The 26543-nt window shown below is 44.3% G+C and overlaps 1 long non-coding RNA gene across 1 annotated transcript in view; it reads left to right on the forward strand.

Moving 5' to 3' along the window:
* Positions 1-10057: 10057 nt before the first annotated feature.
* LOC146170872 (uncharacterized) overlaps positions 10058-26543 on the forward strand; it is a 55886-nt gene continuing 39400 nt past the window's right edge. The window contains exons 1-2 of the long non-coding RNA XR_014703089.1: positions 10058-10200; positions 25133-25290. This is a non-coding gene — a long non-coding RNA (uncharacterized LOC146170872). The remainder of the gene's footprint in view (positions 10201-25132; positions 25291-26543) is intronic.

The following is a 26543-nucleotide window of genomic DNA, read 5'->3' on the forward strand; positions in this document are numbered from 1 at the left end:
CGATGTTTTTTTAAGGGGGGAGTAATGCGCGAAGCCTTCGAAACAGTATATGTTGTTTTTTTAACAGCCGCCGGCATACAGGCTTATCACTCTGATTCTGGACTGCGTATCAGTTCCGTAATCTTTGTTTGTTAATGCTCGATGTCGCGAGTCACACCTTTATCAGTTTTCTGTTAGCGCAAGAGGCACCGAGATCGGTCTCGAAGGTTCCGGCCACTCGGGTGTCTTTCCACAATGTTCCAGCCCGGGCTGGTAGCTGTTTGCGATGTTATCTAATTGTTCTGTGCAGCCTTTAAATTGAGCGTTGGCGAGTGTGACGAGCATTCTTTGTCCGACGACCGACGGGAACGTTTGTTGCTATCGCCGCCGCCGAGTTGCTTAGTTCTTTTGCGGGCGCAAGTCAGCCCAATAAAGAGTTTCTTCAGTGCAATCATCGAGCCTTCATTTGTGTCGTCGACCTTGTCACCCCTTCGTGACAATATTACAGTTGGTAGTGTGCGCCTGTATATACATTATATCCTGCTATCGGGATAATAACCCTATTATTTTTCTCGTTAAATTTAGGGTATGACTCGATCAAGGCATGAATGAATAACATACATGCCCCCATTATATCTTCCCAATATATTTATCCTTTGGACGGCGCTTTATTTCTCGGAAACACCTTGACTCTCATCTAAAAGTTCTTCGTCATATAATCCAATTGACAAAAAATCTTCATTTTGAAGTCATGCAATAAAAACGATTGGCGCTTTCCTTTTGATGTGTACAGCTAGTACTTTACATTGCATTTATAACGTTTATCGCATATTCGGTTACCCAAAGAAAAATTTCCCTAAAGCACTTGATTCTATGAAAGACTAATATAAGCCACTAGTCCGCGCAAAGCTCGAACATGGCGCAGTACTCAGGGATTTCTTTTAGGAAAACCTAATTCACTCTTTATAATGATGCAAAACTTCACTCGTTTTATTCTTTCTAGTTATTACCGAACTGCGAGCATATCTACAGTTAAATCTAACCTTAATTAGCCCTCATTAGCATTATGGCTTAAAATCTTAGATTTCAATTTTTTTACAATATATTGCCGCGAAACCTTCAAAACTGTATTTGTTGTTTTTGTAACAGCCGCCGGCATGCGGTCTCATCACCGTGATTCTGGCACGCGTATCATTTCTGTATCCCGTGTTTTTTCATGCTCGTTGTCGCGATACGATGCGTTATCATTTTCTTTGTCGCGAACGATGCGCCGAGGTCTGTCTCGAAGATTCCGATCACTTGCGTATGTTTCCACAATGTTCCAGGGTTCTACTATTAGCAGTTCGCGACGTTATCTAGATTGTTCTGAGCAGCCTTTAAATTGAGCCTTGACGAGTGTGACGGGCATTCTTTGTTCGACGATCGACGAGCACGTTTGTTGCTATCGCCGCCGCCAAGTTGCTCAGTTCTTATGTGGGCGCGTCAGCCCAATAAAGATATATTTCAGTACCATCAAGCCTATGTCTTCTTTTGGTGGCAACAGCCTTGTCACCCCTACGTGAAACCTGGTGGATGTGCGGGGTATGGAACTCAGTACCTCTCGCAGATGTCATGTAGTGGTGACAAGTACTACTACTGGCCGCGACTGCCTGCCGAAGTTGCTAACTACGTGAAGACATGTCGTGAGTGCCAACGACGCAAGACGCCGCCTATAAGACCAGTAAGACTACTAAACCCGGTTCCGCCCCCAGACCTGCCCTTTCAACAAATTGGGATGCATCTCCTTAGCCCCTTTCCAGCTTCGTCTATAGGTAACAAGTGGATCATCGTGGCCACTGACTACCTTACCCGTTACGCCGAAGCAGAAGCACTACCACATGGTACCGCGGCAGAAGTCGCCAAATTTTTTGTCGAACAAATTCTTTTGCGACACGGCGCCCCAGAAGTGCTCATCACGGACAGGGGAACGGCGTTTCCGGCAGAGTTGACGCAAGTCATTCTGGAATACAGTCATACAAGCCATCGACTAACACCTGCGCACCATCCCCAGACCAATGGCCTTACGGAGCGCCTGAGCAAAACGATCACGGACATAATCGCCATGTACATCGACGCTGAACACAAGACCTGGGACGCCGTACGTACATCGAAGTGATTTGAACTCGGTTCTTGTCTTGAAAGACGCAAGCCTGCGACTCACGCGTATATGTGTGAGCACAAAGGATCGAGCAATCGACTGTCTGGAAATTTGTTAGGAGGTCAGAGCTCCCGAGGGATTCCTGTTGCAGCAGCGCATTATTGATATACAACGTGTGACCAGAAACCCACTGCATTATATATTTCTTGCCGCTACCTTATATGTTCGGTACTGTTCGCTGTTTTACTGAAACATTATTTATTGTCCCAGTGTGCTTTGCTATTTCCATGTTTATCAATAAGATTTCTTTCGTTCCCTGCTATGCAAATGGTTGATGTTCACGCCTATGACGTCATGATCGTTTCTACTTTCTTATCCAGGTACTTTTCAAGCAGAAGTCTTAAGTTCTGGACCTATGCAGCATTCCTTCCATATGCAGGGCTATTTTACAAGCGATCTCTCGGTTTAGTACGTACGACAGATAATTCGCTTTAATCACTTCCGATACATGTCCACGCCTTAAAACTAAACGTTCTCCATATTATTAGTCTGCAAGCCACAACAAAAACCCGAAATTGCGGCAGCTGCTTCAGGAAAGAATTCTTTTCAATTAGCTTCTTTTATTGCGCGTGCCTCGTGTAGCTCTGAATAAATATTCTTAATTTTTAATCACTCTGTTTAACATAGGGGTCTCAAACTCATATTGATATGCAGGATGCGTTGAGAAAATATGTCTCTCGCGGACCAGAAGTGGACAGTAACAAGCAAGAAAATATAGAAGCCATAATTCAAAACAATCTGTAAAACAAAAGCGAAATACTAATAAAATAAATAAAAATCAACTGTTTTGTTCCTATGAAACCACACTCCCATTCTTTGAGCAAAAAGAAAAAAGGGGAAAAAAGAAACAGAAAAAGCGGAACATCTTCGATTTTTTGTGTCCAAACGCGCCGGAGGAGCGCGTTACTTCAGGATGGCTTGGCGGAGTTACTGAAAGGATACAGCGGTTGAAAACTACTACAGTCACTTGTCCTGACAGTATATAAATGCGAATGAAAAAGAGGTCTGGTTGTCCAGCGCCTAGTTATTGAAGGTAACAAAGTTGACTGTCTTGTAATTTTAACTAATAACGCGCAACTTTGGAAAACGCGCTTACATTTCCAACATTTCGTTCGCACGTACAGCGTCCTCGCGCGCTCGAGATCGTCTCTTGGTCGCGCTCTACACTTCTGCAATGAACTTGAAAGCACGCACGCACCCACGAGCACAAGCTGCCGAGTCTTCCAAGAACTGTTGACAAGAAGCGGGGGAGGAGAGGGGGGTAGTTTCCGGTGTAGAATCGGACCTCTCGCTGCGAAAATGCGCCCCTCCGACTTCCGAAAAAAAAATGAAAAGAGGCGCCCGTCCCACCCCGGCAGGTCGTAAAAGAGGATGAATGGGCCACACGCAAAGAAACAAAACCAAATGACAAGGACGCTGGCCCGTTTTCTCGCGGCTCTTAGCTTTGCCAGACTGTTTTGAGAAAAAGAGTATGCGATTAATAACCTGGACAATAATCATTTTCCTTCGTTTTTTTTCTTCATGTATTTGATCGTAAGACAACTTTGTTCGAAAAGAGCTCCTTCAAAAATAGTATACAAATACCCCAAAACTGCATGCTGTCTTCAAAGTCGGCGTGTACATATCTCTTCTCTCGCCCAGTCAGGAACGCTCGCCACCAACTTTCGAGCTGCGGGGGTGACACAGTTGCCCCGCGCTTCCCACCATTTCCCCCCTCTTTTCCGCCCTTCCTTCGAAACGTCCGAGCGTGAGGTCGGTTTGTTTCCTCCGGGTCTCCCTCCGTGTACGCATTTCTCTTCTCCTGCCGCGAAGTAGTGTTTTTAGAATTTGTCTCCTTGCTTGCCTGCCGCGGCCAAGGCTTGCCAGTGCCCTACGCATAATTTCTGCCCCCGTGTGCGTTTTCTCTTCTGTCCGCTTCTTTTATTTTACACAATAGCCTTGTCCTCCCTTACAATGAGAAGTTGCGTCTACTCAAGTGCCCTGCGATATAGCGGACGCATTTCAGTGAGTGATACGGGCTAAATGCGGTGTACGGGAGCTTGTGCGCCAAAATATAACTGATGTTACATCACCTACAGCTGCGCTTCGTAATAAGCAAACAGTATAATGACATGATTACACATGAAATCGCGGTCACCTTGTGGCTTGCTGTTTATAAGAACTCGGTAAATAATTTTACTAACAGCTATAAGGTTCACTAAAAATGTGAGCGACAAGTTAAACAAACAATAGCAATAATTAATGTAACAAAACATTTACACTAAATAGCATGTATCATTTTGTTCCATACTAAGCGCAAATTACATAACATCGCGAAAAACCAAAGCCAAGTAACAGGCAAATTTAAAAAAAGTAGCAGTCGTGCTCTTCATAACTTTTTTTCAATGTACCGCCTCAACAGTCGGGCCGACGCATTGCCGCACTCTTGTCATTAACCTGGCGCCGTGTCCGGCATATAGTCCGCCCAAAAAGTCGGGCCAAAGCCCGTTGCGAACTACTTGCCGAAATGGCTGGCGGATACTTCCGGGCCGACCGCTTGCCGTGGTTTACTAGCCGACTAAGTAGGCTGCCGACCATTTTCCGAACGTCGGCCACACGTAAATGGTCGGCCAAGGATGCCTGGGCGTCTTGCCGTACGTGATCTCCGCGTATAACACGGCAGTCCAGGAGGCGACCAGAGCGACCCCGTTCAAGCTTGTGTACGGCAGGGAGCCCACGATGACGCTCGGCGCAATGCTGCCAAACGTAACCAACGAGGACAACCATGGCATCGGCGCCTACCTGCAGCGTGCAGAGGAAGCCCGACGACTGGCACTTCTGCGTATTAATGACCAACTGCGCACCGACAGCCGACGATACAACTTACGACGACGCCACGCAGAGTACAACCCAGGAGACGAAGTGTGCATATGGACATCAATTCGCCGTCGCGGACGAAGTGAAAAGTTGTTGCGTCGATACTTTGGGCCGTACAAAAACATTCGCCGCGCGGACCACTGGACTATGAAGTCATTCCAGACAGAACGTCAGCATCACAAAGGCGACGCGCACGCCCAGAAATCGTACACGGTGTACGACTGAAGCCATATTGCGCGCGTTAAAGAATCTGTGGTTTTCAAACTTTGCATTGTTTATGTTTAAGTTGCTTTGTTTTGGAACATCGAGGCGGTGTTTTCTTTTTTAAGGGGGGAGTAATGCCGCGAAACCTTCAAAACTGTATTTGTTGTTTTTTTAACAGCCGCCGGCATGTGGCCTTATCACTGTGATTCTGGCACGCGTGTCGTTTCTGTATCCTGTGTTTGTTTATGCTCGTTATCGCGATACGACGCGTTATCATTTTAACGCGGTAGCGTTAAGGAGCTCGTGTCGCAGAAAAGCCAGTGTCGTGGCGTCGGCGGCGTTGGCAGTGAGCGATAAATCCCGGCATGCACTTCATAAATAAAAAGCAACTTACAAAATGGGCTGGGTGTTAATCGGACCAGGGCCTCCGGAGTGTGACGCGGAGACGCTACCACTCAGCCACGAGTTTTTTTTCTTTATTTCCGAAGTATACATGAACAACAAATGGTCACACTTAATAAAACACTTCAGCTGTCCTTGAGCTGACGCGTGTGAGGTTAAATTTTCTTTAATTTTACCAGGTCATCCAGAACTTCTGCCCACTGTGGTGGGTCGGGGATCGCGCAGATACATTCCCGTAGATAAACAGCACTTTCAACAAAATTTTCACGTACACTGCGAATGTTAATATCTTCATGCCTTACTTGCATCCGTGTTTTCCACCAGCTGTGGAGGCCCAGAAGCATTATTAAATAATATAGTACGTCTTCGTTCTCCACCGGTAAAAACCGGATGCCATAAGGCTTTAGTGGCAGCTCTTTTTTATTTGTTCTTTGTAGCACGTCCCAATGAAATACTGCATCCTAGCAGTCTAAGAATATGTGTTCAATTGCCTCTGGCTTCTTGCAAAGCTTGCAGTTTGTCGTCCAAGGAACATAGATTCCTTTTTCGTGAAGCCAGGTTTTGACGGGTAGAGTGTTCGAGTGCAGGACGTTTTGGCAGCCGGTCGAACTGGCATCCTCTTCACTCGTTTTAAAATATCCTGCCCTGGGCCTCCATGGTAAGGCTCCCGATACAAAGGTGCCGGCAGCATGATTTCCACTAGGTCCTTATACAGCTTTTTCTTGCCAACACTGTACAAATATTCACGAGAAAAACGCACTTCTAACAACTTGTAAGAGAGAACTACCTCGCGCAAAAATCCTGTGACAGCACCACGCATGTTTTCACTTGAGGAGACAACAAATCCGGGTAACAGCCTTTGCAGCCGCACTTGCATGATTGTTCTTAAAAAGGTGCCATTTCGGTCGCGAAGAAAAAAAAAAGCGCGATACCACATGGCGCAGAAACAAATGAATCAAACCGACTCCTCCGCTTTTTAAAGAAAAAAATAAATTCGTTCGCCTCGTCTTTTCGCAGGTCGAATTCCAAAGAAAAACCGCAAACACACGATGAATTTTTTGAATGGCAGTTCGTGACGCGCATAGAACATTCATTACATACCATATCTTTGAAATCAAAAACACATTGCAGATGAACGCGCGTGAAAACATTGACAGTTGCCTTCCCTGCCATGCTTCCGCTTTCCCTCGCACTCTATTTGTTTCTTCTTTCCAGTGTAAGCTAGGATCGCGATAACATTGTAGGGGCACACCCAGATACTGCATTGGCAAGGAAGACCATTGCAATCGGGAGAAAGAAGCCGGTTCAGCATCCCATAAGCCGTGCCAAAATCCGGAGCTTTTTTCCCAGTTAACTGGCCACTCAGCCACGAGTTCGATGCTTGAAAGCAGCACAAAAGCGCTTCTAGTGAATGCGGTGTTGCCTTAGAAACGTGCCGTAGAACCCTATACTGCGGTGTATATCGGTAATTATAAGCATGTTACTTACCGATGTCGCAGTTACACGAGTAACGAAGTACGTTTCTGCTACATTTCTTCTGCGCTCAGCGCACATGCAGATCTATCTTGCGGCAAACACAGAAGAACCCCTCCTTGCAAGGTGCGGCGCTGCCCCGACAGGTGGCGCGCCACTCGCCCTTGACGCTATCACGTTCCACTCTTGAAGGCGAAGCTTAAGCGTCCTCCAAATTTTTCTTTGTCGCGAAAGAAGCGCCGAGATCTGTCTCGAAGATTCCGATCCCTTGCGTATGTTTCCACACTGTTCCAGGATGTAGTAGTAGCAGTTTGCGACGTTATCTAGATTGTTCTGAGCAGCCTTTAAATTGAGCGTTGATGAGTGTGACGGGCATTCTTTGTTCGACGATCGATGAGCTTGTTTGTTGCTATTGCCGCCGCCAAGATTCTGAGTTCTTTTTCGGGCGCAAGTCAGCCCAATAAAGAGTTAATTTCAGTACCATCAAGCCTGTGCCTTCTTTTGATGTCAACGGCCTTGTCACCACTACGTGACAATATTTGCCATAGTTTGCTTAGTTATGATCTCAATCACCCTGCCCCTAAATTCATAACATAGATGTTGGACCATATCAATAATGTCGCTATTCCGTAATGAAAAGCAAATGTTTTATTTCAGTCGTTCCTATCACACCTATCGGTTGATCTGTTGAGTGGAGTCATCTTCCCGCTTCAATCGCTACAATATTGCTGATAACCAATGCTTCAAAGGGGCTTTAGATATAATGTATGAGTAGGATCATTTATTTTTGTACTGCTATTTATTTTGCTGTGTTTGTTTCGCTGGATGCCTTTTTATGTATTTTTAACCAGAAATTCATGAGCTAGTTAGATAATAATGTCTGACTATAAGTCATCTCTTCTTTGGAACACCGAGCATTGTTCTGCACTTTGTACTTTTTTTAACTATTCTCTGTCTAATGCCTCTGACCTTAAAGGTACACGAAGTAAATAAATTATAAACAAATAAATAAAAAAAATTAATTTATTCACACACAATAAATACGGAATGTTAGCAGGGGAATACTTACAGGTGCCAATTGCACTGAATCCAACTTCAAAAATCAGGCTGTTCGCATCCTCAACAGCAGTGCATACCGCCGAATGCTTTCCCTTCGCTGCGTCGACCAGTACGTCTTCTGTGCTATTAATTTGTGTGATTCTTTCCTAGCTATTATGTTTTTTACACTAATATACAACAAACTCCTTTATTCACAAAATACAGGTATTTAATGAATTTTAGCCTTGGGAAGTTTGCGGCTGAGAACATTTTTGGCGACCTCAAGTCTTCACTAATTATGTAAAACGATGTTCTTGTTCCGCATGCATTCCTCTCTGTAATAATTTGCCACTGACTTTAATAGTGCCGATGTCATTACCTAGGCTTAATTCCAACATGAGCTTCTTTTTTCTTCGACAAATGAACAGATTATAGATTGCTTCACTTCCTTGTAGAGTTTCTACTTTTTACAAAAAATTTCGTCATGTTATTTATTTGACTAATGTCCAATCATATTCCCTCCCTCCTATAGTTACCTGTATATACCTCCATAATGAATTCTCTGACTACGCTGTATTTTGATTGTGCACATACAGCATGCTATATAACAGTTTTTTCTTTGATCATTTATTTGTGGTTTTCCCCTGATATTTACTCCCGATTTATAAACGCTTCTGCGACAGTATCATCAACTGTTTTAATGCTTAAGGGGGATACGGAGCTAAAGGCCAACTTTTAAAAGTTTACACAAATACTATAGATTAATCTGGAATGCTTATCTTCGTCTTAGTATAATGTAATCCATATTTCATCATTGTATCACACATAAAAAAGAAGTTGTAGCTGTCGCAATGAGCAATTAAGTGTCTAATTTCAGAAAAACCATCATTTCAAAAAATTATGATAATATAAACTTTTGCACTGAGAGCCTATTGGGTGTCTCGATAACGCTCGTTGGGCTGTTGTGTGCGCCTGACGTGAGCACGGGAGAATTGCGGCAGCGGAACCGGTTTTCAACAGCCCAGAAAGAAGGCGTTCTGACATTCTCCTTGCCCGATGCAAAGGCCTATACTACGCGCTTATGTTTAGATAACTCAAAGGTGCAGGATAAAGCCGATTTCCGGTTCTTCATGACATTGTTCTTAACAAATCAGCAATTAAAAACAAACTGCAGGTTTTCTGGTGTAATTATTTGCCACGCGTTTTATTATTTTTTTTTTTGCAGGAACATTGGAAATCCTAAAGGTACACCTCATCTCACGTTGTTCCCAACAACATTTTTGTCCAAATACCCACCTGAAAAGAGTCTCTTTAGAAACAGTTTTGAAATTGCAGTTTTCCTCATGATTGCTCTCTTGAAAAAGGTTAAATATCAAAAAAAGATAAGTTCGAGGATTCCATAGCAAAATATTCATATTTAGGGCCCAGATTAATAAATCAAAGTGATCTAGTGCCTGCGTTGGGACGTTTTTTTCAACATGACACTGCTCGCCTGTATACCAAATTTTACCAGCCTTTCTAAGTGTTATAAATGAATGTTTTCTCTTCTTCAAATATGCGGCCTTCCCAATTCAAACCTACGGCTGTCACTAAGTTTTTGGTGGAAATCTGCCACAGAGGAGATAAATATGCAGTATGTACTGATAGCAAATAAAATTGAAAGCAATATCTGATTTTCATCAAGTACTTTGATGAAGCGAACAATTAGGCCTCTAAACCAAGTGCGAAGCGCCGCAAGACATTTGATACAAACGAAGAAAAAAACGTTAGACATAGAAAATCAGGCACTTGAAAAGGTATTTAAATTTTTTTCCAACACCATGTTTATCTTGAGCCAAAGCTGCTGTCAAGGTAATTAAAATTCATTATGTGAATTAGTTTCTTACTACAGCTGTTCAGGATATAAAAGGGAAAAGCTCAGATCATAGGACGCTTTATCAAAAGACTATAATATAGGGCTTCACACAGCAGTAATGCATATTGCTAATTTTCTTATCCTGATCGCACCTGGATTCGGCATTTATTCTTCCTTGGCCCAAGAGTTTTCTGAGGTAAGATAAATTTGAATGGCCACTCTAAAATGTTTGAGTTTAAAGAAAAGAGATGTAAAAGTATTACGGCGAAAATCTGCTTTTAATTTCAAATTCCGGGCTCACTAAGTGTTTCGCCATTGAACTGAAGGTTCTAAGTTTGTGGCATTCAGCAACGTTCGTGACAGACATGTATATTTCAACCTAAAATAAAGTAAATGCTCATGAGATCTTTAAGCCGAAGTGAGACTAAGCTACGCCATACCGAATCTGTTATGAAAAGCAAAACCGGTCATTCATCCGGAATTTCGTGAGTGGTTGGTGTTGCTTATATGACAGTCCCACGCGATCGCTAGTTGTTAAATACCCCATTCCTCGCAGCTCCATCTCAGCTGATTTAATGCAAGTTCATTAAACAATACGGAGATATCACGGAATCAAAGAAATGCGACCTGCTTTGTCGAAGTGCAGCAAGCCGTCTGCGTTTGAGATCTGCACCGACATATATTTGCATACACCACGCAAAGGTAAAAATATTTCCTTACCTCGAGGAATTTGCAAGTAAATCGTATAATATTGGCCCTATATATCAATTTGGAACAGTGGGAGCAGAGTACTTTGCATACTAAGGTACCAATTATTGAACCGAATCATTAGCTCCACTTGTAGACGCACAGCTTGCCCCGGCCATCGCGAGATCTGCAGGGCAGCTTCTATGAAGACTGCACGTAAATTTAGATGATTTCACCGGCAAGCTGTCTTGAAAACATTTTAAGACACGAAAGAAGAGATAGGATTTTTAAGAAATCACAAGCCCGACGTATACCCGTGGTCACCTCATATGGCAGACTAGAGCTTTCGTTTCCCTGCGGCGCCTATAGGTACCACCACATCGACCTCAATATCGGCATACGTGTTGACATACATATTGACATAATATCGGCCTCAACATTGACCTCAAAAGTAAAATAAAGCAGTCCACCGATTGCTGGATGGCTGAGATACACAGTGCCACTAGAGGCGGACCTAGAAAATTCTGGAACCATATAATCTGGCTAGGCAAGAAGAATCAAAGAAAGCAGGACCGGATTCAAGATAAGGAAGAAAAATGTTTAAGCCTTTGTAGGTCGAATTGTTTTGAAATAAACTTCCCCAGATGGTCAAATTACTTTACTGCGGATTTTGAAAGTTCAATCTGAGTAAAGCGGAGGAAAAGTTGCAGGAAAATATTTGGAACCTTATTTTGCTGTCAACGTTGCTCCACACTCCAAACTCAGGAGACTCAGGAAACCACAAGGAGAGCAGGAATACCTCGTGAGCGTGAACGATAACCAAGCTAACAGCACCCCCAATAAAGATGGAAATCAGGTTTCTGCGGCCCATGCACCGGGAGCGGCCATAAAGATAAAAATCAAGTTCGCGATCACCGTTGGGGGGGGGGGGGAGATGACCTGAACTATGCAAGGGCCTTGCCGCAGATCAAGCCACAAGCTGCAGCTAGGATTCAGTTATTTTAATTCCCTGCGCGGGAGCGCCCATAACGATTAAATCAAGTTTCGCGCCTCCGTGGCGATCACATAGCGAAAGCAAAACGGCGATAGGGCGGCGGCGTGGCCGCAGACCAGGCTGCAGCTAAAAATCACTTCTGTTTATCTTCGCAAGAGGGCAGCGCAGTAACTTTCAAGCGCTTCTTGTAAGCCCCAGGAGGTGGCACCACCTCCCAGTGAGCATGCATCGTCAATAGACTACGTAATTTAAAACGGAGGATTGAAACCGTACCGGTACGGCAAAATTCATGAGGGACAGAAAACCGCCGCCTTACATGTACGGCAAAAACCCTCAAAGGTATAAAAGGAGACAACACAGTGAACTACATTACATCAGTTATAGCCGAGCCAATGAAGAGCGACGATAGGGTAATATCCGCAAATCAGGAAGCAACAAAAGACAGCATAATACAAAGTAGCTAAGAAATGACCAAACTAAACTGGAAAAAGGCAGAAAAAAATATTGTTAAAAGTACATCTATAGGAATAGATGCGATTCCGATCAAATCAAGTTGATTAACGAACTTGGTCGAAGAAGTAAGGAAACGTTGTCAAAACCTTTAGAAACAGTCATAACGAATAAGCAAATTCTGGACAGCTGGCGGCAGATTAAAATGAATTTTATTTATAAAGGGAAACAGAAAAATGCCCATAAAATCAAACAGGCCGATTACCAAAACATCTGTTATATACACTAAGTTGGCCATGCAGGCGGTGAAATTGAAGATGCAAGCATGGGTAAAAAGTAACAAGATACTCGGAGAAGTTCAGAATGTCTTTAGAAATGGTAGGCGCTTAGATGATAGCCTGTTCATGTTTACCCAATGCATCAAAATATCTAGATTGGAAAATAGACCTTTGTATAAATAGGCCTTCCTGGATATAAACGGGGCGTACGACAACGTAAACAGAGAACTCCAGTGGGACATATTAAAAGAAGAAGGTATCGGTTATGAGATATCTAGGTTCCTACAGGAAATATACCTGGATAAAAAATTAGAAATTACATGGGAAGGAATAAGAGGTACAGAAGCTGTCAAGGTATGCAAAGGATTAAGACAAGGTTGTCCTCTATCACCGCTGCTGTTCATGCTTTATATAGTTACTCCGCGTAACGGCGCACTGAGAAGCAGCAGCAGAAGAAGAATAAAAGGAAGCGAGGCGCGCGCAGACTGATCCGGGTTTCTGAGCCGTGTGCGTCCGTTCTTCACACGACGTTCACCTGTATTAAAACCATTTCATCCGTTACATTTGGTGCTAGGTGCTGGGTAAAAACGTTCTGGATCCGCCAGTGTCTCGTCGCAGACGTCGTGTAGCAGGTTTACCACCTTCATCTCCTCAACAGTACCATTCAATGGCTACCACCCGCACGACGCAGACTCATGAACAGCGACCTGAAGAGACGACGACCTTTCCCCACCAACGAGAGCGGCGTACGTTCCACGGTGCGCCCGAAGATGAATATGAGGAATAGCTCCGATATTACGAAAGATGCAGCAATTACAACAGCTACAACTCGATCTGTACAATGTTGTCTTCTTCCTCGCTGGCACGGCCCTGACGTGGTTTGATAACCACGAAGAAATCATGGCGAACTGGGACCGATTCGTTAAAGAAATTACGAATTCCTTTGGGGATGCCGTTGCGAAGAAGGAACGCGCTGAGCATAATCTTTTAAGAGAGCCCAGCTGCCCGGTGAGACATGCGCACGTTACATCGAGGAAATATTAAAAATTTGTCGCATTTTAAACCGGCAGATGTCAGAAGAAGACAAGGTAGGGCAGTTTTTCAAGGGGATTGCTGAGATTGTGTACAACTTCCTAATTTCGCGGGATGCCCTTGCCACAGTAGCAAATGTCATGAAGCAGTGCAGGGCATTTGAGGCGTTAACGGCACGTCGGATAGCGCTCACATTTGGCCATCTTTCTCATGTGACAACTGTTGCCGGTATCTACATTCCGGAGGCTGAAGACATAGCTTCTGTGGTCAGGAGGATTATACGCGAAGAGCTGGATATTCAGCGGCAACGTACAAATTTCTATGTACCTTACCACCCGACATCGAGGTCCGTATCACATGGGAACAGCGCACCACCATGGGTTGCACAAAATAACAGGGAACCATCTTACAACGGCGTGGAGCGGACCCTGCAACCAACTTCACACCCTTATTTTCAGCATCCAGCCCATACAGATGAAGTGCCTCGTGATGCTCCTCGTCGCACTTCTGTCACCCCATCTCGGCCTCGAAGGGATCCTGAAGTGAACTACCAGAGCCGCCAGTCACCCGTATTTTACGGCTGTGGGGGCAGCGGACGTATCTTCCGCTTTTGCTCGCTGACGCGGAACTAATAACTAAACTCGTAGACAGATATGTCGGCGATACAACATCCCTCCCTCTTAGGCAATACGGGGGCCCACCTAACGAAGCCCTCGACGCGCCCATCTCAGAAGCGGAAGATAGAGCCAAAATCCTTAGCTTAAAGACGCGATCAGCTTCCGGCCCCGGTGGAATAATAAATAAAATGCTACGAAACCTAGACGGCGCTTCCATAACAGCACTCACCAACTACATGCAAGAAGTATGGAGTAGCGGTCGTCTTCCCCAGCAGTGGAAAACTGCAAACGTTGTACTAATTCCAAAACCTGGCAAGCCCCCGAAATTGGAAAACCTCAGACCTATTTCTCTAACCTCATGCATTGGCAAGCTTATTTAACGCGTAATCCAAACAAGGCTAACTAATTTCATGAAGAAAAACGACCTGTGGCCGCACGAGATGGTCGGGTTCCGACCGGGCCTGTGCACACAGGATGTAATGCTCCGATTACAACATGACATAATTGACTCGATATCCAGAGATGCGAAGGTAATTCTAGCACTAGATCTAACAAAAGCATTTGACAACGTAAAATACCAGGCAATTCTCGCGGGACTACAGGAGTTAGGAGTCGGCGAGAGGACATATAATTACGTAATGGGTTTCCTGACAAACAGGACGTTGAAACTAAAGTTTCAGGACCTAGAATCCCCACTGTCCACCTGGGAAGTAAAGGAACTCCGCAAGGCTGGTCGGTGCTCTCCCCTTTCTTTTTTAACGTGGTGATGAGAGGCCTTCCTGCCGCTCTTAAAGTCATAAAAGACCGGAAGTTCAGCATTTACGCGGACGACGTTAATCTCTGGATGAACAACAGCAGCGATGGCAGCATAGAGGAACGCCTACAGGCGGCGGCGGACACCATTGTGTGCTACGCGGCCGAAAGGGGTCTTTCGTGCTCTCCGCAAAAATCCGAACTTTTCATATATAATCCAAAATCAATGAGGTGCAAGGGCGACTTTAACGTAGAAATTAAGGTCGATGGCAAAACCGTACCAAGAGTCAGCAAATCAGAATCCTCGGACTTTTTATTCAAGAGGACGGTTATAACGACGGAACGATAAAAAAAAATTCACTACCTACGCGACGCAAGTAACATGAATATTTAGGAGGATTGCATTCAAAGGCAGAGGCCTCAAAGAGAGCAGCCTCTTGAGACTGATGCAGGTGTACATAAGTCGAATATGCTATGCCACACCGTTCCTCAACATCAGGACCAATGAAGAAGATAAGATAGACGCACTCATCAGGCGTTGCGTCAAGAGGGCGCTGGGTCTACGGAACGCCTGATAGAAATGGGAGTGCATAATAGCTGGACGGAACTTTCTGAAGCCATGAGAATCGCCCAACATGGAAGATTAAGCGGGTCGAGCACGGGTCGAACCATCTTAGAATGGGTGGGTCGAAAAATAGATAGGGGCACAGCCGACAAGGTAGCCCTACCACCACAATGTCGCGAGAATATCATTGTCCGCCCTTTCCTCCGCAACATGCACCCAGAATACCACAAGGAGAGACGGGAGAAGAGAGAAGAAGCACTGGTCAAAAGGGCAAAAGAATTCAGAGTAAAAGAAGTTGCCTACGTAGACGCTGCAAGCGGCCGATCAGGGGCGGCAGTCGCCGCGGTAGTCGATGGTAGCGGCGCACCAGTCGTCTCCGCACCATCCGAAGCAGAAACGTAGACACGGCTGAAGAGGTCGCAATAGCGCTCGCTTGCGTCGGAACGAAGGCTAGATTGACCTTTCAGTTCAGTTCAGGCGTTCAGTCGTGTCCGACTCTTCGTGACCCTATGGACCATGTCACGCCACGCTTTCCGGTCTCTCACTATCTTCTTAACATGACATAGCTTCATCTGCAATGCCTCGAGAATGCCATCTAACCATCGCGTTCGCTGCCTACCCCTTCTCCGGCGACCCTCAACCTTTCCCAACATCAAATCTTTCTCCAGCGACTCCTCTCTTCTCATCAGATGACCAAAGTAGCTGAGCTTTAACTTTAGAATTTGACCCTCCAATGAGCAGTCAGGGTTTATGGTCGACAATATCGACTGATTTGATCTTCTGGCAGTCCAAGGAACTCTTAAGAGTCTTCGCCAGCACCACAATTCAAACGCGTCAATTCTTCGGCGGTCAGCCTTTTTCACAGTCCAACTCTCGCTTCTCTACTTTTTAAGGCAGGGTCTCGCAAGAAGCCGCCCGAATTCTGAAAGCTGCAACTAAAATCGATCGCAAAATCACCCTAATTTGGGTCCCAGCACACACGTCCGTCCCTGGCAACGAGGCGGCCCATTATTTATCCCGAGATCTGTACTTCCGGGCAAACGCGGAGCCGCCCGACTGCCAGGCGATGGACGAACGTTTGGAAACCTATAAAGAAATAATCAAAAATTATAGATTAGAAAGACGTCTGATACCGCCACCGGATCCAAGCTTAAATAATAAAGAGGCCCTAGCCTGGCGGCGATTACAAGCCGGAAATTTCCCAAACCCTGTCTGGTTGTTTCACACCCAGATAGATGAGAGAAAAAATGATAAATGGAAAGCCTGCGAAGCGAGGGGGACCCTCGACCATATACTTTAGGAATGCCCTAAGTCTTCGGGCGCTAGGGACAACATTAAAAGTAGAGAAGCCTGGTAACCCTGCTGAGAAGCGACGTCCCCGCTGACCAGCAGAAATCCGTCCGCCTGGCGGCTGAGGCCGCGAATAACCAATGTATATTTGCCAGTCCTTAGTCGCGGAGGTTCCAGCCCCTGTTCCTCAGGCCTGCGTGCCAGGAGCGGGGAGTAGGGGGCCTCCTAAATCGGTGGAAATTAAAGTTTTAATCAATCAATCATGCTCGCGCCAACAAATTACGAGCACCGCGCGTCACGAATTGTGCCCAGTGGGAGCAGCGGCTACGCGCTACCTTCTACCGGCCATCTTCGCCTAAACGCCGTGCACGGAATGACTCCCCTGTGTCCGATCGCAGCATCACTCCCCCGCCGCAGCGACAACCCCGTTCGCCATCCCCACGTCGCCGCTTCGTTTTGCTCGACCGCTGGGAAACTAGGTGATGCGACAGATGGAGGTAAGGTCGCCAGACGGTCAATTTGACGCATACCTCTACCCATCGTCATGCTAAAGAACAAAGTGTCAGTGTGTGTAGACAATGTCAAAATGGATGCTTTGGTTGACACTGGTGCCACTGTGTCAGTTATGAGTCTTTCCTTTAAGAACCGCTGTCGACAGAAAGTTATGTTTGTGTGGGACAAGAACACTATGTTTTGTGGAGCTGGGTGTGAAACTTTAGTTCCGGTTGGCCTGTGCTTAGTTTCAGTTGTAATTGGTGAAAATTGTTATAGGACAGAATTCGTTGTATTGAGACGTGCCTCACATGACGTTATCTTGGGTGTTGACTTTTTGTGCGAGTGTGGTGCGACTTAGACTTTAGTGCTGGTGAAAATTGTTTGCTGCCGAACATTGTCCCCGCATTAGTAGATAAGGTGTTCAGAGCCATCAAGGAGTTCTCGCCCTGAACGAAGATGTGCTGCTGCCTGCGATGACGGCGACGTTTCTCCCCGTGAAGTCATCTGAATCCTTCATGGGTAAACATTCAATAGTCGTCGAGCCAGATGTCTCGAATGAAGCGAAAAAAAAATATTTTGGTGCCACGCTCCATCGGGGAGGCGGAGGATGGTCGCGCGTGCCTCTGTGCTGTGAACGTGTCAGAAAAGCCTGTTCGCCTTCCTTCTGGTTTGAGAATTGAGGTTTGAGATTTGAGAATTATGTGACACATACCGTTTGGAATTATTTCCGATTGCAGAGGAGCCGCAAAAGAAATGTCTGATTATTGTGCTGAGTTTGAAGGCATGGTCAACAAATCGCTCCCGTCTAGTGAACGTCGTATTCAGCAAGACATTTTGGCAACTCATGCCCAAGTGTTCGACTTTGCGTCAAACGGATCGGGTAGCCATTTCCCAGCTTCTCGGCTACAGCACAAAATTAACACAGGAAATGCACCCCCTATTCGCCAAGAACCCTACAGTGTCTCCCCGGCAGAGCGCAAGAAAATTCAAGAACAGGTGGACGAAATGCTGCACAAAACAAACATCCGAGAATCTTCCAGTCCGTGGGTGGCACCTGTGATTCTAGTGCCAAAAAAAGACAATTCTTCGCGAATTTGTGTAGAGTATCGTCGTTTGAATCCGGTAACAAAGAAAGACGTATACCCGTCACCTCGCATTGATGACGCTGTTGACTGTCTGCATTCGGCGTCATATTTCGAGACAACGCAACGACCGGTCGCTACGGCCCCTTATACAGGAGGCAGAAGGAAGAGCAGAGTCAACGCAGTTTACTGTTGAAGGCGGTGTTTTGTTCAAGAAGAACTATTCAGTTTGACGGTGCTGCCCTCCTTTTAGGCGTCCCAAAAAGTCTCCGTGCACAAGTTTTGCATGCCAAGCACGATGATATTACCTCTGGACATCAAGTTTCTGTCGTGCCCTGCACCAAATTCGGCACAGTTTTTATTGGCCACAAGTTTATGCGGCAACCAAGCAATATGTTGCGATATTTGAACAATACCAACGACGTAAGGCACGCATCACCTCGCTGGCCGGACCGTAACAACCCGTCCAGCCGCCTACCTCACCTTTTTAAAAGATTGGAATTGACCTGCTCGGTCCATTCCCAAAAACTGTAGAGGGCTGCCGCAGGGTTATGGTCTGCGTTGACTATCTTACCAGATATGCGGAGACCGCTGCTCTCGCTACCGCATAGGCTGCTGATGTTTCGTCGTTTCTTTTGGATTCCGCTATTCGCCACCATGGCGCACTCCGTGTTATTATAAGTGATCATGGTCGGCAATTCACTGCTGATGTCATCGAAAAAATATTCCGACTTTGTGGTTCACACTACCGACACTCGACATTGTATCATTCGCAGACCAACGGCCTCAGCGAGCGCACCAACCGCATTTTGACAACCATGCTGTCCATGTACGTCTCGTCTGACCATCGCAACTAGGATGCAGGGCTACCGTGTGTGACGTACGCTGCAAATTATGAAGTTACCGGCTATTCTCCTTTCGATTTACTCTATGCAAGACCACCCCCCGTTTTCCTAGACACTATGCATCTTCCCAGTTTCTCCCAATGACGATGCTTCCGTTTCCCAGATACTACGCCGTGCCGAAGAAGCCCGTCGTATAGCCCGCTTACGCACACTTTCTCAAAGCCGCTCGAAAGAACACTACGATCTGCATCATCGTGCAGTAGCTAACTCCCCATGAAACTACATCTGGCTTTGGACGCCCATTCGCAAGCGAGGATTATATGATAAGTTTCTCTGCAAGTACGATGGCTCCTTTGTCGTTTTGGACCAACTGAATGACGTGAAGTACGTGATCGCCAAAGTCACGGCGGACAACCGCCGATCCCTAAAGACACAAGTTGTTCACGTGGCTCGCTTGAAGCGCTGCCATCTTCGATCTGCCTAATTTTTCGAGGGCGAGAATCGTTTGCCCGGGGGTGAATTGATACGCCGCATAGCGGCGCACTGAGAAGCAGCAGCAGCAGAAGGAGAAGAGGAAGCGAGGTGCGCGCAGACTGATCCGGGTTTCTGAGCTGTGTGCGTTCGTCCTTCATACGACGTTAACCTGTATTAAAACCATTCCATCCGTTACAATATGATAAAGATGGAATAGAGGATACAAGAAAGTAACCTAGGTTTTAGCCTGTCATATAGATTAGGCAGAAAGGCGGTAAGCAGCGCCTCAGCGGTTTAATGCATGTAGACGATTTTGTGCGGCTAGCAGAGTCACGAATAAATGCAAACTCTAGTTAAGTGTTGCGGAGACAAAGGGGACGCTCTAGGCTTCCTTTTCAGCCCAGTTAAATCGGGTCTCATGATTTTCAAAGCTAAACTGATCGTGGACCTAAAATACAAGGTCATGAAATATTCAGAGTGGCAGAATATAAATATCTCAGTGCATGGGTAAACGATGGATTGGCATACAATGAATTGCTTGAGCAATCACTTAATGCAAAATGGCGAAGAAGTGCCGTGAGAATGAAGCATATATGGAATCGTGAGGACACAACAGGTATGAGGTTTTGAGGTGTGTTAAGAAAAGAATTATGGTGCCCGGGTTTAATTTTGGAAATGTGGTTTTGTGCCTAAAATTGTAGGAACAGTCTACATTAGAAATAAATCAGAGAGCCGTCAGGCGATCAGACTTTGTGTCCACACGCAAAATCACAAATGAGGCGGTACAGAGAGATAAGAGCGGGACATCTTTCGAAGTACGGGAAGCTCAGCGTAAAATATTACATGAGGAACGCCAGAGTAAATTGGTCAGTAACAGATGGGGAGCTAAAGTATTTAAATATCTATATTTAAAAAGCGTTGACTCACAATGGAGAAAAAGAACTATGAAACTAACTAGTAAGTATGCTAGTCACAAAGACGGAGAAATAAAGAGCGTTCAGCAACAGGTGAGAAACACAGAAGGTAAAAATTGGATAAATTCCATGAAAAAAAAACAGAGTGTGGAATTATACCAAAAGTAGAAAATTCAGATCAGAAATGAAGCTTTATTTGATAACTCAATAGGCAGTGTCCTACTTTTTGAAGCTAGATAAGGGTGCCTTAGAACACGCAGCTACAAAAAGAAATTTAACAATGAAGACGACACATGAGCAGTGTGTGGTAACTCCAGTGAAACAATTGACCATATTATACTCGAATTTAATGGTATCCATCCGGAAGTCGATGCAGGCGCAGTCACTGTTCCTGCAGCTCTGGGGTTTAGAGATACCAGTGGTCGGGTGCATGAACCTGCGTTGGAAGGTAACAAATAGGATTGAAAGACTAGTGGCCTAAAATAAGAAATGTGACAATGTTAGTAATGGAGAAAGAAAAATTCAATAAAGGTAAGGATGGTATTGGTAACCGATCTAAACAATAATTAAGATATAAGGGAAAAAACGAGCATAATAGCAACTGCTACCAACCCGTTTCAAAGGGGACGCTCCGATATTGCATCCATCCGTCCATTGTATGGACGGATGGATGGTCTTCATAAATTAGAGATGACGCCGAAAACTATATTACGTCTCTTATAGGTGAGTTGTTTAGGAATTTGTGGGGGACATATAACGCTTCATAGCGACTCAGGCTATGAGAAACGCTGTAGTTGTGGGCTTCGGAAATTTCGATCTCCGGGGGATCTTTAACATCCACTGTCATCGCACAGAGGATGGACTTTTTAACTCCATCGTAAGCGGTCGCAGGGCCCGCACTTGATCGCGCATCTTTGGGAAGCTTTAGAGCCTAATCACTGCACTATCGCGGTTGGACATGCTTAAGAGTGACGATTGGGTAATCTCCTTTCATGAAGGAGCAACGCTGGAAAGCGTGATAGAAAGACGCTTATAATTTACCAGTCTGAAGTGGAAAAGTTACGGAAAGCAACAATTCCTAAATGCGGATTGGCAAGGATTCACGAAATTGTTATGAAGCTTATAAACGCTATTGGTCCAATAATAAAGGAAGAAAATTGTTAAAAGATTTGGAAGCCGCCATAAAGAATAAGCATATTCCTGGCAGCTTACGGCTGACTAAGATGAGTTTTATTTATAAAGGAAAAGGAAATAGGTTGCAATTATATCCTATAGGCCGATTACGACAACATCAGTTTTATACCGGCTGGCAATGCAAGCGATGAAAAATGCAGTCATGGGTAAAAGCTAATAAGATACATGGAGCACTTCACAAATAGTAGGAGAATAAATGATAGCCTGTTTATGATTGCGCAAATCATAGAAATAGTTAGGTAAAAAATATTTATATTTATCCTTCCTTCAAATTAACTTGGCATAGGACGACATAAATAGCGGGCTCTTGTGGAAAATACAGAAAGGTTAACATATAGATCTAACCAACAGATGAAATGCCATCCGGGCGTAGTAAAATTGTAGAATCGAGGGAACCCCTTATAATCGAGTGCGGAAGTCTCTATTAGGACTGTATTCTGTTTGGTTTGTGGATATTTAACGTACCAGAAGTGACTCGGGCTATGAGAGACGCCGTAGTGGAGGACTCCGGAAATATTAACTACCAGGGTTTCTATTAAGACCTTTATTCAGGCACAGTCACTTTAAATGAGGCCTTGGGGATTGGAGAGCCTACCGGTCGCGTAAGCCAATCTGCGGTGCAAATTACCAAGACCCGATCGGTAGATTAATGGTTTAAAAGCGAAACGTTGACGCAAGTGTGGGAATAAAAACTGAAATACGAAACTGAAATAGAACAGCAATAGAGGTATAGGGGAAATACACCAAGCATGATGGTAACTGACCCACCTCATTTCAAAGAGAATGCTTTTATAACCTATCGATCCATTCATCTGCGGTGTTGGATTTACCGTCCGTGTTCTAGTATATGTACGCTGAACACCAGCCAGCTAGGTTCGTCTCGTTAAATTGGCAGCACTTCGATGAAATTATGGTGGAAATCTTGCACATTTAGATTAAGCAGAACCCATGCGATAATGTGCGCCAATACGTGCGCCACCTTTGCAGTCTCCTGGTCTTTCTTTTGGTGATATTCTCTTGCCGTCGAGATATCTGTCGAATGCTATCTATATTTTTCCAAGAATCGCTATCCTACGCCACATTTCATGTGGCGCGGTGGTTACGGCGCTCCATTACTGTGCCCAAGGAAGCGGGATCGAATCCGGGCCTTGGCGGCCGCTTTTTTATACCAGCGAAAAGCAAGGCATCCGTGTGCTGTACTATATCAGCACACGTCAGGTCTCTGCTGTTGGTGGCGTAAATTTGTAATAAGAGAATAATTACGCATTGAGTGGACATCAAGGATATAATAACTTCCTTATTGAAATGCCTTAACCATCCCACATGTAAAGTATCGGTCGATAATTCTGGATCCCCAATAAAAAACCGACATCATAAGCGTGAGCCATCTCGAAGGAAATCAGTGTGGTTTATAGGAGCTTTTAAATTTCGTCTGGCATTCCTTACCTAAGTTTTTCCTGTTAAGCAGTTGACGCATAAAAAAAAATTCACAACATTGTTCTTTCATCTCGTCTTGCTTAAATAATTTAATTTTTCTGAACTTTCATATACAATAATTGTGTCGCCTACTTTTGCACTAGCATACGCTTTCAAATTTAGCTCCTACCCACGTATTAGGGATGCACGATGATGCGTGGTGATGGACGCTCGTTGCCATTAGAACACATATTGAATATTATTAAAGATCCTAATTATGTATTTGTTATGATGTGTATTTTCGGTTGTTTCCGCTGTTGATTGCTAATTATTTCTGCAAATTTCTAGCTCTACTACGGAGGCATTATGCTCTATGGTTTGCTGTTGCTGCTGTACTCGATGCTGTAATATTTCCTCACTTCTGTAATCGGCCCTTAGGGGACAGCAGTATATGCAAATTAATAAACAGGCAATTTCAGCAGACATCGCTCAAACTTCTTCTACGCTACTGTCACCTGTATATTTTTATGTATTGGAACTAAAATTCAGCATAGAGATTTATTCGGTGACAGCCTTTATATCGTTTATTTTCTGTAAAAAGCGAAGCAAACATTGAAGGGTATCTGTGCATGCCTGTAGAGGTGTAACCCTTGGATAGGATGGATAACGCCGCAGGATTTTATATTTGTAGACAAGCCATCAGATCAGTGATTTGGTAAGTCGCGCATGATATATTAGATTTTTTTTCAATATATTGGAAAAAAACACATAACGGAATAATACTGACTTCTGACTTTCAGAGCGATACCATCGTGCGCATTTCTCCCTTCGTTTATCAAAATTTTTATTTCGCCCTGCTGCCTAAGATGAGGGCGAGCCAATACGCGAGTCAAGATCAGTTGCCTAGCTGCACGTTCAGAAGCAGTATGTGTACCTAATCATGGGCATCAATATTGCACATGGGCGCCATTCTGCTTCATTTGAGTAAAAAAGCCGGCAGCGAGGTTTCATTCTAGCTGCGTTTTTAAAGCATCAGCAGATCCGCATTGCAGCGCTGTTTTCCAAGTACCAATACTGCCACTTTTCACTGAGCAGTTTAACCTCTTGGCAATGTCATCATTGTTTGGGACATCTATGTACATTACAAAGCATAGTTCAACTTTTACACTAGAGAAAAAAAAAAAACTAAGCGACACTATCACGCAGTGGTAGCAATGCCATGCCCACAATAGATTATAAAGTCGTAGTAGCACTAAAAAGCTCTCGTTTGTACTTACTTTTGCCTGTAAACAATTACGGAACTTGGCGAAGGAGATATCAGCAAGCGTGCTCGCCGGTCTCCGAAACGAATTCTCGTTGCACTCGTCAGCTCTAAATATAAAGTCGGGAATAAATATCTTTATAAAGGCGTAAAACTGACTAGAACAATCTGGTACTCTCTGGAAAAAGACGCCAGTGAGTGGAACCTTTCAAGATATGTCTCATTGCATACTGTGCGAAAAGCAAACTATAAATTTGCATCTCTGCCAAAGTGAGCACAAATAAAAGAATAGAAGATCTTTCTGTGCGGGGCACACACAGTGAAAAGAATTCACATAAGCTGCTGCCTGCACTCACAAATAATGGTTACAAATGTTTGCTGCAATACGAATATTAAAACCAAATTTTTACTTTTCTTCGAGGTAGACAACGGGGTGCTGAATTTTCTTCCACTCTCCTTTGCCTGGATAGAGTACATGATCGTCGAGGGCAGAAGTTCTGTTCCTAAACACTGAAAATAATGTAATATAGTATTAATTACCAGCCTCATGCAGAACAGCAACAGTGACACTAAAGGCTGCTGCATATGTGACTGGTTCCAGGACATTTTTATTCCTTGTCGATCGAATATAACATGTTTTGAAATTGCAGTACTTAATAACAGCCTAAAAATATATTAAGAAGAAATTTGAGAAAATTTTAAAGCCAAAGAAGGAATTTGATATTGCAATCATATATTATCCATTAGAAAAATAAAATATTTTTTCGCACTTTCATTATAGGTTTTCAACACGGATGACTACATATATTTGTTTATGCGCAGTAAGGCGAAAATGTACACTATGGATTGGATTTGTGTGAGATACTACGCTCGCAAAATGCGCACAGGAAACCGCTACTGCCTGCTGGAAGAATATAAACATCGTCAGACAAAGCAGTGGTAAGCATGTCCAGTAACAAAAAGAGAACCGAATTATTATATGCATAGTATTTTTTATTCGGAAACGAATTGCAAGAATTGCAGTTGTTATATTGCGGAAAAAAGCTTAAGCTATGCGCTATTACAACACCTTTGAAGATTTAACTGAGATACATGTTAATTAGGCTTAAATAAATTTTTATCAAGAGGCGACAACTGTTTACACTACTACTGTATGTTATCCGGAAATATTGTTCGGTGATGTTGTACCCCACGGTGTGGCGCTAGGAACAGAAATATGTACAGTAATCCCGGATGAACTCTCACAGTCCGTGGGAGATCTCTTATTTCCACTGAGGACGCAAATGCCGACACTATGCTGTAATGGCGCAAAGGAACTGAACTAGCTACGGTGTAATAACTTCGTTTTTTAGTGTTTAATAGGTAAATTTAGCGATTTCTTGGCGCGGAAGAATTATTTTATATGCTTTTACAAAATCACACTAGGGAAGACAGCTATGATTCACAAGTACATCATACACATATTCTCATAAAAAACTCTTACAAACGTTATGCAATCACCCATATTTCTCATACGTAGAATGATATTGGCAAGTGGTGGTGACATGGTCGTAGGGATCAAGGCGTCAAAATAGAAGACAGGCGTCATTGCATCGAAATCAATTATTTATTAGCTCTGGCTTGCCCTCGCTAAAGTATCAATCAAATCGACAGCAGCGACAGGAGCAAATGCGCTCTCTGGTCGTCGAACTGAGAATGCCCGTCGCACGATCCAGAGCGCAATTTAAAGGTGCAGAGAAAACATCTAGAAATAGGCACAGACCGTGACCAGCATAACCTGGAACATTGAAGAAACACACGCGAGTGGCCGGAATATTCTAGATACATATTGACGCATTTTGTGCGAAAAAGAAAATGATAAATGAGCACCTCACGACGAGTATGAACAGGGAATAGAAAATCGGTCCGTGAGCTAAAATAACAGTGATAGGTCACAGGCGACAACTACCGAAAAACAGCAAATAAAGATTTGAATCGTTCGCGGCAGTATTTGTATGACCATTCTACTCTTTATTTATCCTCTTTCGACAGCCGCCGGCACGCAGCCTTATCACTCAGATTCCAGCACAAGAATAGATTCTGTTTCCTTTGCTTGCTAATGCTGATTGTCTCGCGACTCAGCCTTATTATTCCGTTTCAGCACAAGTTGCCCCGATATGTATATCATATACCAGTGACTTGCGTGTGTTTCT

Source organism: Amblyomma maculatum, unplaced genomic scaffold (genome assembly GCF_055883805.1).
Source record: "Amblyomma maculatum isolate TAMU_Amacu unplaced genomic scaffold, ASM5588380v1 scaffold_30, whole genome shotgun sequence".
In the NCBI taxonomy this organism is placed as follows: domain Eukaryota; kingdom Metazoa; phylum Arthropoda; class Arachnida; order Ixodida; family Ixodidae; genus Amblyomma; species Amblyomma maculatum.